Raw genomic sequence first — 14,791 nt, forward strand, 5'->3', positions numbered from 1 at the left:
CAGTCTATTTTTTCCCTTTTTTGTGATGATCTTTGTTAAGCAGAATTTTAAAAATCTTAAATATTAAGAAAATAAAAAACTTACTCTTTGTGATTTGCACTTTTTATATCTTGCTTCCTTAAATTATTTTTAATTTTGTTAGGTATGCTAATGGTTTTATTTTACTTAGAAAAAGGTCCTTACCAAGTAGAAAATGAACCCTGTATTATGTGCAAGTGAAATAATTTTTGCAAGAGATGCAGGTTCAGTTTCCTGGAGGAGGACATGTAATTCATTCCAGTATTCTTGCCTGGAGAATCGTGGACAGAGGAGTCTGGCAGGCTAGGGTCCATAGCGTCACAAACAGTCTGACTGAAGCGGCAGCACGCAGGCACAGCCATGCTTATGTCATCTGTTCTTCCAGGTACTTGCTCTTTTCACATATTATTTTAAAGAAAATCCAAAACATTTATAACTATTTAGTATACGTTACTAAATTTTGAGGATTTGTTTTAAAATATTTTTAAACTATACTATGTTTTTTTTTTCTTAAACTTCTTATTTTGTATTGGACATGATTGGATGGCATCACCGACTTGATGGACATGAATTTGAGCAAGCTCCAGGAGTTGGTGATAGACAGGGAAGCCTGGCGTACTGCAGTCCATGGGGTCACAAAGAGTCAGACATGACTGAGCGACTGAACTGAACTAATAGTCAATTAGGGCTTCTCTGGTGGCTCAGTGGTAAAGAATCTGCCTACAATGCAGAAGGTACAGGTTCAATCCCTGGGTGAAGAAGATTCCCTGGAGAAGGAAAAGGGAATGCTCTCCAGTATCTTAGCCTGGAAAATTTCAGATATGAAGGAACCTGGAGGGCTACAATCCATGAGGTCACAAAAGAGTTGGACACAATTAAGTTACTAAGCAACAGCAACAACATAGTTGGTTAATAATGTTGTGACAGTTTCAGGTGAATAGGGAGGGGACTCAGCCATACATATACATGTATCTATTCTCCCCCAAACCCCCTCCCATTCAGGCTGTGAACAATGCTATGTGTTTTTAAAGTAAAAAGCAAAATAGCTAGGAATATAAACAATAATTCCTTAATTCTATCAAATATTCAATCAGTGTTCATTTGCAGTCATCTCAAATGTTATGTCTTGTGTATGTGTATACTTTAGAATTTGCTTCAACCATGATCAAAAATGCCTGATGCTGTAAAGAACAATTATTGCATAGGAACCTGGAATGTTAGGTCCATGAATCAAGGTAAGTTGGAAGTGGTTAAACAGGAGATGGCAAGAGAAAACATCGACAATTTAGGAGTCAGTGAACTAAATGGGCGAATTTAACTCAGATTACCATTGTATCTACTACTGTGGGCAAGAATCCCTTAGAAGAAATGGAGTAGCCCTCATAATCAACAAGAGTCTGAAATGCAGTACTTGGGTGCAATCTCAAAAATGACAGAATGATCTCTGTTTGTTTCCAAGGCAAACTATTCAATATCACAGTAATCCAAGCCTATGCACCAACCAATAATGTTGAAGAAACTGAAGTTGAATGGGTCTATGAAGACTTACAAGACCTTCTAGAACTAAGACCAAAAAAAGATGTCTTTATTACCACAGGGGACTGAAATGCAAAAGTAGGAAGTCAAGAGATACCTGGAGTAACAGGCAAGTTTGTCCTTGGAGTACAAAATGAAGCAGGGCAAAGTCTACCAGAGTTTTGCCAAGAGAATGCACTGGTCATAGCAAACACCCTCTTCCAATAACACAACTCTAAACATGGATATCACCAGATGGTCAATATTGAAATCAAACTGATTATATTCTTTGCAGCTGAAGATGGAGAAGCTCTATACAGTCAGCAAAAAAAAGACAAGGAGCTGACCATGGCTCAGATCATGAACTCCTTATTGCAAAACTCAGACTTAAATTGAAGAAAGTAGAGAAAACCACTAGACCATTCATGTATGATCTAAATTAAATCCCTTGCGATTATACAGTGGAAGTGACAAATAGATTCAAGGGATTAGATCTGATAGAGTGACTGCCTGAAGAACTGCAGATGGAGGTCTGTAACATTGTACAGGAGGTGGTGATTAAAATCATTCCTAAGAAGAAGAAGTGCAAAAAGGCAAAATGGTTGTCTGAGGAGGTCTTAAGAATACCTGACAAAAGAAGAGAAGCAAAAGGCAAAAGAGAAAAGTAAAGATATATCCATTTGAATGCAGAGTTCCAAAGAATAGCAAGAATAGAGAAGGCTTCTGAAGTGATCAATGCAAACAAATGGAGGAAAACAATAGAATGGGAAAGACTAGAGATCTCTTCAAGAAAATTAGAGATACCAAGGCAACATTTCATGCAAAGATGGGCACAATAAGGATAGAAACGGTATGAACCTAACAGAAGCAGAAGATATTAAGAGGTGGCAAGAATACACAGAAGAACTATACAAAAAAGATCTTCAAGACCCAGATAACCACAATGGTGTGATCACTCACCTAGAGCCAGACATCCTGGTGTGTGAAGTCATGTGGGCCTTAGGAAGCATCACTAAGAACAAAGCTAGTAGAGGTGATGGAATTCCAGCTGAGCTATTTTGAACCCTAAAAGATGATGCTGTTAAAGCATTGCACTCAATATGCCAACAAATTTGGAAAACTCAGCAGTGGTCACAGGACTGGAAAAGGTCAGTTTTCATTCCAATCCCAAAGAAAGACAATGCCAAAGAATGTTCAAACTACTGCACAATTACACTCATCTCACATGCTAGCAAAGTAATGCTCAAAATTCTCCAAGCCAGGCTTGAACAGTATGTGAACCGAGAACTTCCAGATGTTCAAGCTGGATTTAGAAAAGGCAGAGGAACCAGAGATCAAATTGCCAACATCCTCTGGATCATTGAAAAAGCAAGAGAATTCTATAAAAACATCTACTTCTGCTTCATTGACTACACTAAAGCCTTTGACTGTGTGGATCACAACAAACTGTGGAAAATTCTGAAAGAGATGGGAATACCAGACCACCTGACCTGCCTCCTGAGAAATCTATATGCAGGTCAAGAAACAACAGTTACAACCGAACATGGAACAACGGACTGGTTCCAAATCGGGAAAGGAGTATGTCAAGGCTGTGTGTTGTCACCTTGCTTATTTAACTTAATGCAGAGTACATCATATGAAATGCCAGGCTGGATGAAGCACAAGCTAGAATCAAGTTTTTGCAGGGAGAAATATCAATAATATCAGATATGCAGATGACACCACCCTTATGGCAGAAAATGAGGAGAATCCAAAGAGCCTCTTGATGAAAGTGAAAGAGGAGAGTGAAAAAGCTGGCTTAAAATTCAGCATTCAAAGAACTAAGGTCGTGGTATCCGGTCTCATCACTTCATGGCAAATAGATGGGGAAATAATGGAAACAGTGACAGACTTTATTTTCTTGGGCTCCAAAATCACTGCAGATTGTGACTGCAGCCATGAAATTAAAAGACGCTTGCTCCTTGGAGGAGTGGCTTGCCATTGCCTTCTCCGATGACCAACCTAGACAGCATATTAAAAGCAGAAACATTACTTTGCCAACAAAGGTCCATCTAGTCAAAGGTATGGTTTTTCCAGTAGTCATGTATGGATGTGAGAGTTGGACCATAAAGAATGCTGAACACTGAAGAATTGATGCTTTCGAACTGTAGTGTTGGAGAAGACTGTTGAGAGTCCCTTGGACTGCAAGGACATCCAACCAGTCCATCTTAAAGGAAACCAGTCCTGAATACTCATTGGAAGGACTGATGTTGAAGCTGAAGCTCCAATACTTTGGCCACCTGATGCAAAGAGCTGACTCAATGGAAGAGACCCTGATGCTGGGAAAGATTGAAAGCAGGAGAAGTGGATGCCAGAGGATGAGATGGTTGGATGGCATCACTGACTCAATGAACATGAGTTTGAGCAAGCTCCGGAAGATGGTGAAGGACAGGGAAGCCTGGTGTGCTGCAGTCCATGAGGTCACAAAGAGTCGGACACGACTGATTGACTGAATTAAACTGAAGTGATGATCAAAAAAAGACCTATATGAAACTTTCCTGATGATCCAGTGGCTGGGACTCCGTGATTCCAAATCAGGGGACTTGGGTTCAATCCCTGGCCAGGGAACTAGGTCCCACATGCCTCAACAAAGATCCTGAATGCTGTACCTAAGACCCGGAGGAGTCAAACAAATCATTAAAAAAAAAAAAAAAAGACAGAGAGATCTATTTGTGTTTTGTTGATTTATCTCTTAATTTTCTTTTACCCTAGGAGTTCTTCCTCTATTTCTTTTTTCTCTTGGAATTTTAATTAAGAAAATGGCTGGGGGATTTCCCTTGTGGCACAATGGATAAGAATCCACCTGCCAGTGCAGGTTAAAACCCTGGTCCAGGAAGATTCCACATGGGCGAAGCAACTAAGCCCATTTGCCACAACTTTCGATTCCTGGGCTCCAACTACTGAAGCCCGTGCACCATAACAAGAGAAGCCATTGCAATGAGAAACCCATGCACTGCAGTGAAGAGTAGACCTTGCTCTCCAGGACTAGAGAAAGCCGGACCTCAGCAACGAAGACCAACTGCAAGCAAAAATAAAAGTAAATATGTATTTTAAAAAGGAGAATGGCTAGGAACTTCCCTGACGGTCCACTGTGTATGATTCCACACTTTCACGGCAGGGGGCATGGGTTGGGTCCCTGGTCGGGGGACTAAGATCCCTCAAGTTCTGCAGCAGGGCCAAAAAAAAAGAGAAAGAAAATCACTCATTTGTCCACTATCTGTATTTTGCGGACTTATTCCCATGGTGCCACTGAACATGTTTCTCTAGCCTCTGAATTTTTTTTCTCTTTCCCCTGTAAGTTAGTAATTGGATGTAGAGCCCTGATCATGTTCAAGTTAAATTTCTTCGGCATGACAACTTCATGGGTGGTATTGTGATCTTCCATTAGGAAGCATAAGATGTCTGCATGCCTCCATTTTTGATGCTAGCAGCATGTGGGATTTTAGTTCCCCAGCCAGGGATTGAACTGGTGTCCCCTGCATTGGAAGGCAGATTCTTAGCCACTTCACCACCAGGGAAGTCCTCCATTAATTCATTAAGACTTCCAGTTGGTGATATCCAAACTCTAGCATGCCTTTTTCATTCACTAGCTGGACATTTTCTGTATTACTTGGCTACCCAGTGGTATAGTTCATAAAGGAAAAACAATGAAAATAGTAAGTGTTTCCCTTTATTTAGCAGTTCTCAAAATAATAAACTGTGCACTTAAATCTTCCCATGGTGACTAATTAATTTTTAGTATTATCCTGAACTGGGGTTGAGAAACATACTGATCGGATGTCCAAATTACCACATCTTTGGTCAGTGGGAGGCCCCTTACCTTGATTTCTAAGCCCTTTTGACAAGACCTTAGCTGTCTTTGATAACTATTATTTTCTATTTGGAAATAATTTTTTTAAATCACAATCTGGGTAAATCACAATCTGCTCATTTTTACTTCTTGGTCATTGTTTTTAGGCCTTTGAAATAGAAAATGCTCTTTTTTTTTGGCCACTCCCTGCAACTTGTGGGATCCTGGTTCCCCTACAGGGATTAAACCGGCATCCTCAGCAGTAAAAGTGTGAAATCCTAACTATTTGACTGCTCCAGAACTCCCCAGAACATATTTCTTTTTCTAAGATAAATTCACTGTGAATGTTTAGTGATATTTCCAATTCAAATTCAGGATTTATACTTAAATTTGATCTTAATCTGTATTTTCTTTTTCCCATGCTAAAAATCCCAGTTCTCAGCAACACTGGGAATGATACTAGAATATCACATAATTACTCATTTTCTTCACCCCACAATAGACATCCAAGAGTCTCAGAATGACAGTACCAACACTACTACCAACAATATGATTGCCATAAACAGTTTAAATCTCTTTAAGCAGTTCTTTTTGCCCTAAGGGTATATCTCACTGGTATAAGCAATCAAATCACTGTTTTAAACTTGCTAGAAATAGGTCCCCTCTGTGTGTCTTCCCCACTACTTGATTTACAGTTAGGTTCATTTGTTTTACTTTTCTTTCAATTTTTAAGAGATTGTTTTTAAATCTTAATTCTGTTTTATAATTATGTAAAATATTTACATAGTTGCTAAATCATATCTACAAACACTACCTTCTACTCCTCTCCTCTCCACTCTATTCCTCCCTCCTTCTACAGATAACCTTTCAAAACATGTTATGGCTTATCCTTCCATATGTTAAAAAATATAAACAGTTCTTTTTCATAAGTAGTTTTCACTGTGAGATCCATTTTATTTGCTCTCTCCCTTTCTTTCTTTTTTTTTGTATTCAGGAAAACCACATCCATAATCCACCTTAGATTCCCTTACAAAGAATGAGGACCTAATTGGGAGAAGAATCTGGCGAAATTCTTAGGACCAGTCAGGATTTCCTGCCAGCAAGGATAGGTAGGGAGTCAGCTGTCAGCATCTTATGTATGACTGGTGGCAATGGAAGTGTAGCTAGAGATACTCTTCTTGCAAATGGTCCATCTACCCCTGCCAGACAGCTAACTGGAGGTTCTTCTAGATGGCTGGGTTTTGTGTTTTTTTTTCCCTCTGAAGATTTGGCTGTTTGTAGAAATATAAGAAGATTTCTGGAGAAATGTAAGAAATTACGTTTTTGGTTTCTTGGTGGATGGTGAGGGGGATAAGGGACACTGGGTGTAGGAACTACTTTGGTTCCTACCTGTTTAGTGGTTCTGCCTGCCAAGTAGCAGTCTTGGGTGACCCCTGCAGCCTCTGTGTGTGGGTGTGGTGGGGAATGGGGGTCAGCCTCAGCCCACTACACACTTTTTGCTTCTTGCTGGGAGTTGGAATGGAAAGAAACCTAACCATGTGGCCTCAGTTCCTGGAGGACCTCAAGGACTGCACTATAAATAAGTCAGAAATCCTAGATTGCCTACAGGATTACTTCCTGGATTCCAGCCCTTCACCCCATGATACGAAATCACATAAACTTTCAGATGCCTACTGTTCCTCTGAGCATGTCTGCTCCTAATTTGTTCCAGTTCCTTCTCTGCCCAGCCATTGAAAATACCACCTCCTCTCCACACTCAGAAAGCAACTCCACTGACCCTAAACGGTGGCTCCAAGTATTACATGAGTTAGACCCTACATTCCTTGTGATGCAAATTCTAATACCTGGTTCCTTGTAGGGGGCACAAGCTGGCAGACAGCCATGGGACCTGGTCTACTGCCTCAAGCCCTTTCTTATCTCTAGGAACCTGACTAGCCCTGGAAAGAGCAGTCTCACCAGGGTCAACAAGACCCTAATGTCAAACAGCCAGAAATACGACAAAGAAAAAGGCATGATCAATACACCCTACAGGCCAAGTTTCAGAACTCTACCTAAGCATGCATTTGTTTACTGACATTTCATTTTCCTCTGCTGGTCTGCAGGGGAAAAACATTTTAATGATAATTAGTTTGTCTTACTATCTTCAACACTTAGCACAGTCATTCTAGTTCATTATAAACAGTCAGAACCAGGCAGCTGGGATGGAAATTAACAGATAGTGACAAGAGGGAGCAATGATGGATGCTCCATCAGGATTCTGCTTCTGTTCACTCATATGTGCAAGGCCCCTTGGGGTTCTATCTGGGGCCATTTTCCCTTCTCACTGTACACTCTTTCTTGACACTGTACACTCTTTCTGGTGTGTGTGACCAGCGCTCCCATTGTCATAATAAGCAGATAAATCCCTTCTCTGTATCCCCTATTCCAGGTCCATGTGATCACAGGACATATATTCCTGGATGTCTCCCTGGCATTTAAAACTCGACGTGCTCAAACTGAAATACTAATTTCTTCCCCAAATTGGCTTTTCCTCCCACATTCTGGTTCAGTTTGTGTCACCATCATCCTCCCTCATGTTTCACCCAGAAACCTTGAGGACATCGTTGATTCCTTCTCTCCCTCACCCGCCTGTCCCATCAGTCATTCAGCTATATGACGTTATCTTCTAAATATCCACTGAATGGGTCTGTTTTATCAGTTCTGCTGCCAATCCCCTGTGCAAACCGTTATCCCCTCTTACCCGGGTCAATTCAGTTTAGTTCAGTCACTCAGTTGTGTCCAACTCTTTATGACCCCATGGACGGCAGCACGCCAGGCTTCCCTCTCCTTCACCATCTTCCAGAGCTTGCTCAAACTCATGTCCATTGACTCGGTGATGCCATCCAACCATCTCATCCTCTGTTGTCCCCTTCTCCTCCTGCCCTCAATCTTTCCCAGCATCAGGGTCTTTAAATGAGTCAGCTCTTCGCATCAGGTGGCCAAAGTATTGGAGCTTCAGCTTCAGCATCAGTCCTTCCAATGAATACTCAGGACTGGTTTCCTTTAGGATGGACTGGTTGGATCTCCTTGCAGTCCAAGGGACTCTCAAGAGTCTTCTCCAACACCACAGTTCAAAAGCATCAATTCTTCGGTGCTCAGCTTTCTTTATGGTCCAACTCTCCCATCCATACATGACTACTGGAAAAACCATACCTTTGACTAGACAGAACTTGTCAGCAAAGTAATGTCTCTGCTTTTTAATATGCTGTCTAGGTTGGTCATAGCTTTTCTTCCAGGGAGCAAGTGTCTTTCAATTTCATGGCTGCAGTCACAATCTGCAGTGATTTTGGAGCCCAAGAAAATAAAGTCTGTCACTGTTTCCATTATTTCCCTATCTATTTGCCATGAAGTGATGAGACCGGATGCCACGACCTTAGTTCTTTGAATGTTGAGCTTTAAACCAGCTTTTTCACTCTCCTCTTTTACTTTCATCAAGAGGCTCTTTGGATCCTCCTCACTTTCTGCCATAAGGGTGGTGTCATCTCTGTATCTGAGGTTATTGGTATTTCTCCCTGCAAAAACTCGATTCCAGCTTGTGCTTCATCCAGCCTGGCATTTCATATGATGTACTCTGCATTAAGTTAAATAAGCAAGGTGACAACACACAGCCTTGACATACTCCTTTCCCGATTTGGAACCAGTCCGTTGTTCCATGTTCGGTTGTAACTGTTGTTTCTTGACCTGCATATAGATTTCTCAGGAGGCAGGTCAGGTGGTCTGGTATTCCCATCTCTTTCAGAATTTTCCACAGTTTGTTGTGATCCACACAGTCAAAGGCTTTAGTGTAGTCAATGAAGCAGAAGTAGATGTTTTTATAGAATTCTCTTGCTTTTTCAATGATCCAGAGGATGTTGGCAATTTGATCTCTGGTTCCTCTGCCTTTTCTAAATCCAGCTTGAACATCTGGAAGTTCTCGGTTCACATACTGTTCAAGCCTGGCTTGGAGAATTTTGAGCATTACTTTACTAGAGTGTGAGATGAGTGTAATTGTGCAGTAGTTTGAACATTCTTTGGCATTGTCTTTCTTTGGGATTGGAATGAAAACTGACCTTTTCCAGTCCTGTGACCACTGCTGAGTTTTCCAAATTTGTTGGCATATTGAGTGCAATGCTTTAATAGCATCATCTTTTAGGGTTCAAAATAGCTCAGCTGGAATTCCATCACCTCCACTAGTTTTGTTCGTAGTGATGCTTTCTAAGGCCCATGTGACTTCACAAACCAGGATGTCTGGCTTTAGGTGAGTGATCACACCATTGTGGTTATCTGGGTCATGAAGATCTTTTTTGTATAGTTCTTCTGTATATTCTTGCCAGCTCTTCTTAATATCTTCTGCTTCTGTTAGGTCCATACTGTTTCTGTCCTTTATTGTGCCCATCTTTGCATGAAATGTTGCCTTGGTATCTCTAATTTTCTTGAAGAGATCTCTAGTCTTTCCCATTCTATTGTTTTCCTCTATTTCTTTACATTGCTTACCTTGATATAAAGTAACAGATCTCTTAATTGGTTTCATTGCCTTCAGTCTTCTTTGCAATATAGACACAGTTTCATTTGGGTCATAGAATTAGGGCTTACTTATTTCAACATAGATCAATCTTTTTTTGTTTTCTGTCCAGATTATTTGTTTATTGCCATTTACAGATCAATCTTTAAATTTAAAAACATTACAAGTTTTTGTAGTTTTAGTATCCTATATTAGCTCTAAATACAGAAAATATTATAGTTGGCTTTTTGTTTGTACACTTCTATATTAATTGAGTAGTTTCATGAGCATATGGGCTTCCCAGGTGGCACACTAATGGTAAAGAACCCACCCGCACTGCAGGAGACATGAGAGAAGCAGGTTCAATTCCTGGATTGAGATGATCCCTTGGAGAACGGAATGGTAACCCATTCCAGTATTCTTGCCTGGATAATCCCATGGACAGAGAAGCCTGGTAAGGTACAGTCCCTAGGGTAGCAAAGAGTCAGATACAACTCAAATGACTTAGCACACATGCATAATGAGCATAAATTCCTATGGTAATTTGAACGGAAAATCCAATAAGGTATATTAAATGGAGATCAGAGACTACAGAAGAGTTGCCAGAGAAAAGGAGAATGTTATGGGAGCCAATGCCAGAGAGAGGTTCAAAGATGAGGGGTGGTTAACAATGCCAAGAGGTGGCCAAGATGGTGGAGTGGGAAGATCGTCCTCCCATAGGCACAGCAAAATTACACCTATTTACAGATTAACTCCTGCTCTGAGTCAGACATGACTGAGTGACTAAAAACATTTCAAAGGTTTTGACACTTCCCTGGTGGCTCAGCCAGTAAAGAATCTGCCTGCAATGCAGGCAATCCAGGTTCGATCCCTGGGTTGGGACCTTCCCCTGGAGAAGGGAATGGCAACCCATTCCAGTATTCTTGCCTGGAAAATTTCATGGACAGATGAGCCTGGTGGGCTACAGTTCATGAGGTCGCAAAGAGTTGGACACGACTGAGGGACTAAAAACAACAACACACCGCAACTATTGATGGGAAAAATCAGACTAGAAGAAAAGATCTGCAACTAAAGATATAAAGAAGGAAGCACAACAAAATGGGTAGGAGGGATGGAGTTCTGCTATAATCAAGACCTATACCCCTGGGTAGGCAACTCACAAATGGGAGGATAATTACAATTGCAGAAGTTTTCCCCAAGGAGCAAGGGGTCTGAGCCACACATTAGGCTCCTTAACACAGGGGTCTAGGACTGAGAGGATGAATCCCCAAAATGCTTGGCTTTGAAGGTCAGTGGGGCTTACTTTAGGGAGAAAGAAAAAAACAATAAAAAGAAGTGAGAACAGTTTAAGAGACAACATCAAGTTAACATTTGCATTATAGGGGACTTAGAAGGGGGAGAGAAAGAAACAGGCAGAGAACATATTTGAAGACATAACAGCTAAAACTTTCCTATCCGGGGAAAGGAAACAGACATCCTAGTCCAAGAAGCACAGAGCGTCCCAAACAAGATCAGTTCAAAGAGGACCACACCAAGACACATTGTCATTAAAATGGCAAAAGAGAGAATATCAAAAAACAGCAAATGAAAAGCAAAAACTTACATCCAAGGGAATGCCCAGAAGGCTATAAATTGACTTCTCAGCAGAAACTCTGCAGGCCAGAGACAAAAAGGAGAAACCTACAACCGAGAATACACAATCCAGCAAGACTTTCATTCAGATTTGATGGAGAGATTCAAAGTTTTGCAGACAAGCAAAAGGGTTCAGCACCAACAAACCTATTTTACAAGAAATAGTAAAAGGATTGCTCTCAGTGAAAAAGAAAATGCCACAACTAGAAACAGGAAAATTACAAAAAGAAACTTAGGTAGAACCAGTGAAAAATCTTATTAGTTAAGGCAAATATACTGTAAAGGCAGTAAATGAGCTAGATATAAAGGAAATCAACCCTGAATATTCACTGGAAGGACTAACGTTGAAGCTGAAGCTCCAATACTTTGGCCACCTGATGTGAAGAGCTGACTCACTGGAAAAGACCCTGATGCTGAGAAAGATTGAAAGCAGGAGGAGAAGGGGATGACAGAGGATGAAATGGTTGGAAGGCATCACTGAGTCAATGGACATGAGTTTGAGCAAACTCTGGGAGATGGTGAAGGACAGGGAAACCTGGCATGCTGCCGTCCATGGGGTTGCAAAGAGTCAGACATGACTTAGCAACTAAACAAGAACACAAAGCTAGTAGGAAGATTAAAAGACAAAAGTAGTAACATCAGGGAAGAGGGGTAAACTAGGAATTTGGGAGTAATATATATACACTGCTATATATAAAATAGATAAATAACAAGGACCTAATGCATACAGGGACTTATACACAATATTTTATAATAATCTATACTGAAAAAGAACCTGAGAAAGAATATATATATATATATAAATCACTTTGCTGTACACCTGAAACTACCAAAACATTGTAAATCAACTATACTTCAATTTTTTAAAAAGGTGAATAATAATCCAATAAGTAGACTGGAGGAAAGGTATGAATAAAAGCACCCATCTTTTTTAAAAAGTAGTACAATCATTTATATTTGCAATAAGTAGTTAAGGGATAAACAAAATAAAAAGATGTAAACTATGATGTCAACAACAGTAAATATGGGCAAGGAGTAAAACTGCAAGGTTGTTAAAATTTGTGTGCACTTAAGAGATCAGTATCTCAAAAAAGAAGAAATCACTATCTTAAAATAAGCAGAGAGAGAGAGAGAGAGAGAGAGAGAGAGAGAGGGAGAGGGAGAGAGAGAGAGCGAGAGAGAGCGAGAGAGAGAGAGGGGGAGAGAGAGACGGCTTCCCTTGTGGCTCAGAGGGTAAAGCGTCTCCCTACAATGCAGGAGACCTGGGTTTGATCCCCAAGTCGGGAAGATCCTCTGGAGAAGGAAATGGCAACCCACTCCAGTACTAAGTATAGTGTGAGGAATATAATTAATAACTATGCAAATCTTTGTATGGTGACATATCATAACTAGACTTACCAAGACGATCATTTTTAAATGTACAGAAATGCCGAATCAATGTTGTGTAACAGAAACTAACATACTGTTGTAGGTCCATTATACTTCAAGAACTAACAAACTCAAAAAAAGAGATCAGATTTTTGGTTACTGGAGGTGAGTTGTAAGGGGAGGGGGATTTGGATGAAGGTGGTCAAAAGATACAAATTTCCAGTTTAAGTACTTGGGATATATTGTACAGCATGATGAATATAAGGAACACTGCTGTATGTTATGTATGAATTTAAGAGAGTAAATCCTAAGCATTCTCATTACAAGGAAAAAACGTATTTTTTCTTTTTTTCTGTGGCTGGGAGTTGACTGATCTAGTCTGGACTCAGTTGGGTTTGGTTCCTACTTTAGGTTGACAGGTCTTCTGCCTATCTCTCATGCTCCTTATACTAGCAGGTAGGACCTAGAGTATGTTAAGTCTGAAGCAAAAATCCTATAGTAACACCTCACCATATATTTTTACATTTTTGTTTCTATATGAGATGATGGATGTTCACTAAACTTATTGTGATAATCATTTCATGATGTAAGTCAAATCATTATGCTGTATCACTTAAACTTATACAGTGCTATATGTCAATTATAGCTCAATAAAACCAGAAGAAAAAACTTTTTTAAGAACGTAGGTAAAATAAACATAAATAAAAATTTAAAATTAATAATGCCAAATGCTGCAGAAAGCATTCAAGTTGGATGACAATGGGAAAGCAACATAGGATTTGCCAGCTATTAAGTCTTTGGTGACCATGGCAAGTGTTCATTTGGGCGGAATGGTAGAAGCACAAGCAATTGCAATAGGCTGTCAAATGCATGGAGCATGAAGAGCTGGAGATAATAACATTTGGCTGTGAAGGGCAAAAAAAAAGATTCGATGATAGCTAGTGGAGAACATCTCTCAGAGAACATTTTAAAGGGTAGGAGTGAATGGTTTAATAAAGAGTTGTTACCATCAGAAGCAAAGGTGTGAGGCTGTGGGGTCTTACCAGTCCCTTCAAAAGGTTTTAAACCTTGTGGGACAGGCCTTTCTCTATTTCATTAGCTACCCAGATGACAAGATGACATGGGTGACAAGAACAATCATGTTAAGAAGGTGTAACTGCTAGGCTATCAGAGCCCAAGGCGGGGAGAAAGGCATGAACCTGGAAGGGCTGATATCAGCATACCTGGCCTGGAGCCAGAACAGAGGACAAGATCTCTTACAGTAGTAAGGTTGGCATCTCTAGCTTCAGAAAAGCTAGGGCTGAGAATTTCTTTTTTAAAAAATCCTCAATTATCAATACTTCATACTTATGGATATTCCATCCTCTTTTGATTATGTGCCTTTTGACTGATTCAGAGATCAAATTGTCAACATTCATTGGATCAAGGAGAAAGCAAAGGAATTCTAAAAAGACATCTACTTCTGCTTCACTGACTATGCTAAAGTCTTTGACTGTGTCAATCACAACAAACTGTGCAAAATTCTTAGAGAAGGGAATACCAGACCACCTTACCTGTCTCCTGAGAAACCTGTATGTAGGTCAAGAGGCAATAGTTAGAACCAGACATGCAACAGTGGACTGGTTAAAAATTGGGGAAGGAGTATGACAAGGCTGTATACTGTTATCCTGCTTATTTAATTTATATACAGAGTACATCATGTCAAATGCCCGGCTGGATGAATAACAAGCTGGAATCAAGATTGCTGGGAGAAATATCAACAACATCAGATATGAAGATGATACCATCTTAATGGCAGAAAATGAAGAGGAACTAAAGAGCTTCTTGATGATGGTGAAAGAGGAGAGTAAAAAAGCTAGCTTAAAACTCAACATTCAAAAAACTAAGAACATGTCATCCAGTCCCATCAC

This window comes from Bos taurus, chromosome 1 (genome assembly GCF_002263795.3).
Source record: "Bos taurus isolate L1 Dominette 01449 registration number 42190680 breed Hereford chromosome 1, ARS-UCD2.0, whole genome shotgun sequence".
Taxonomy (NCBI): Eukaryota; Metazoa; Chordata; class Mammalia; order Artiodactyla; family Bovidae; genus Bos; species Bos taurus.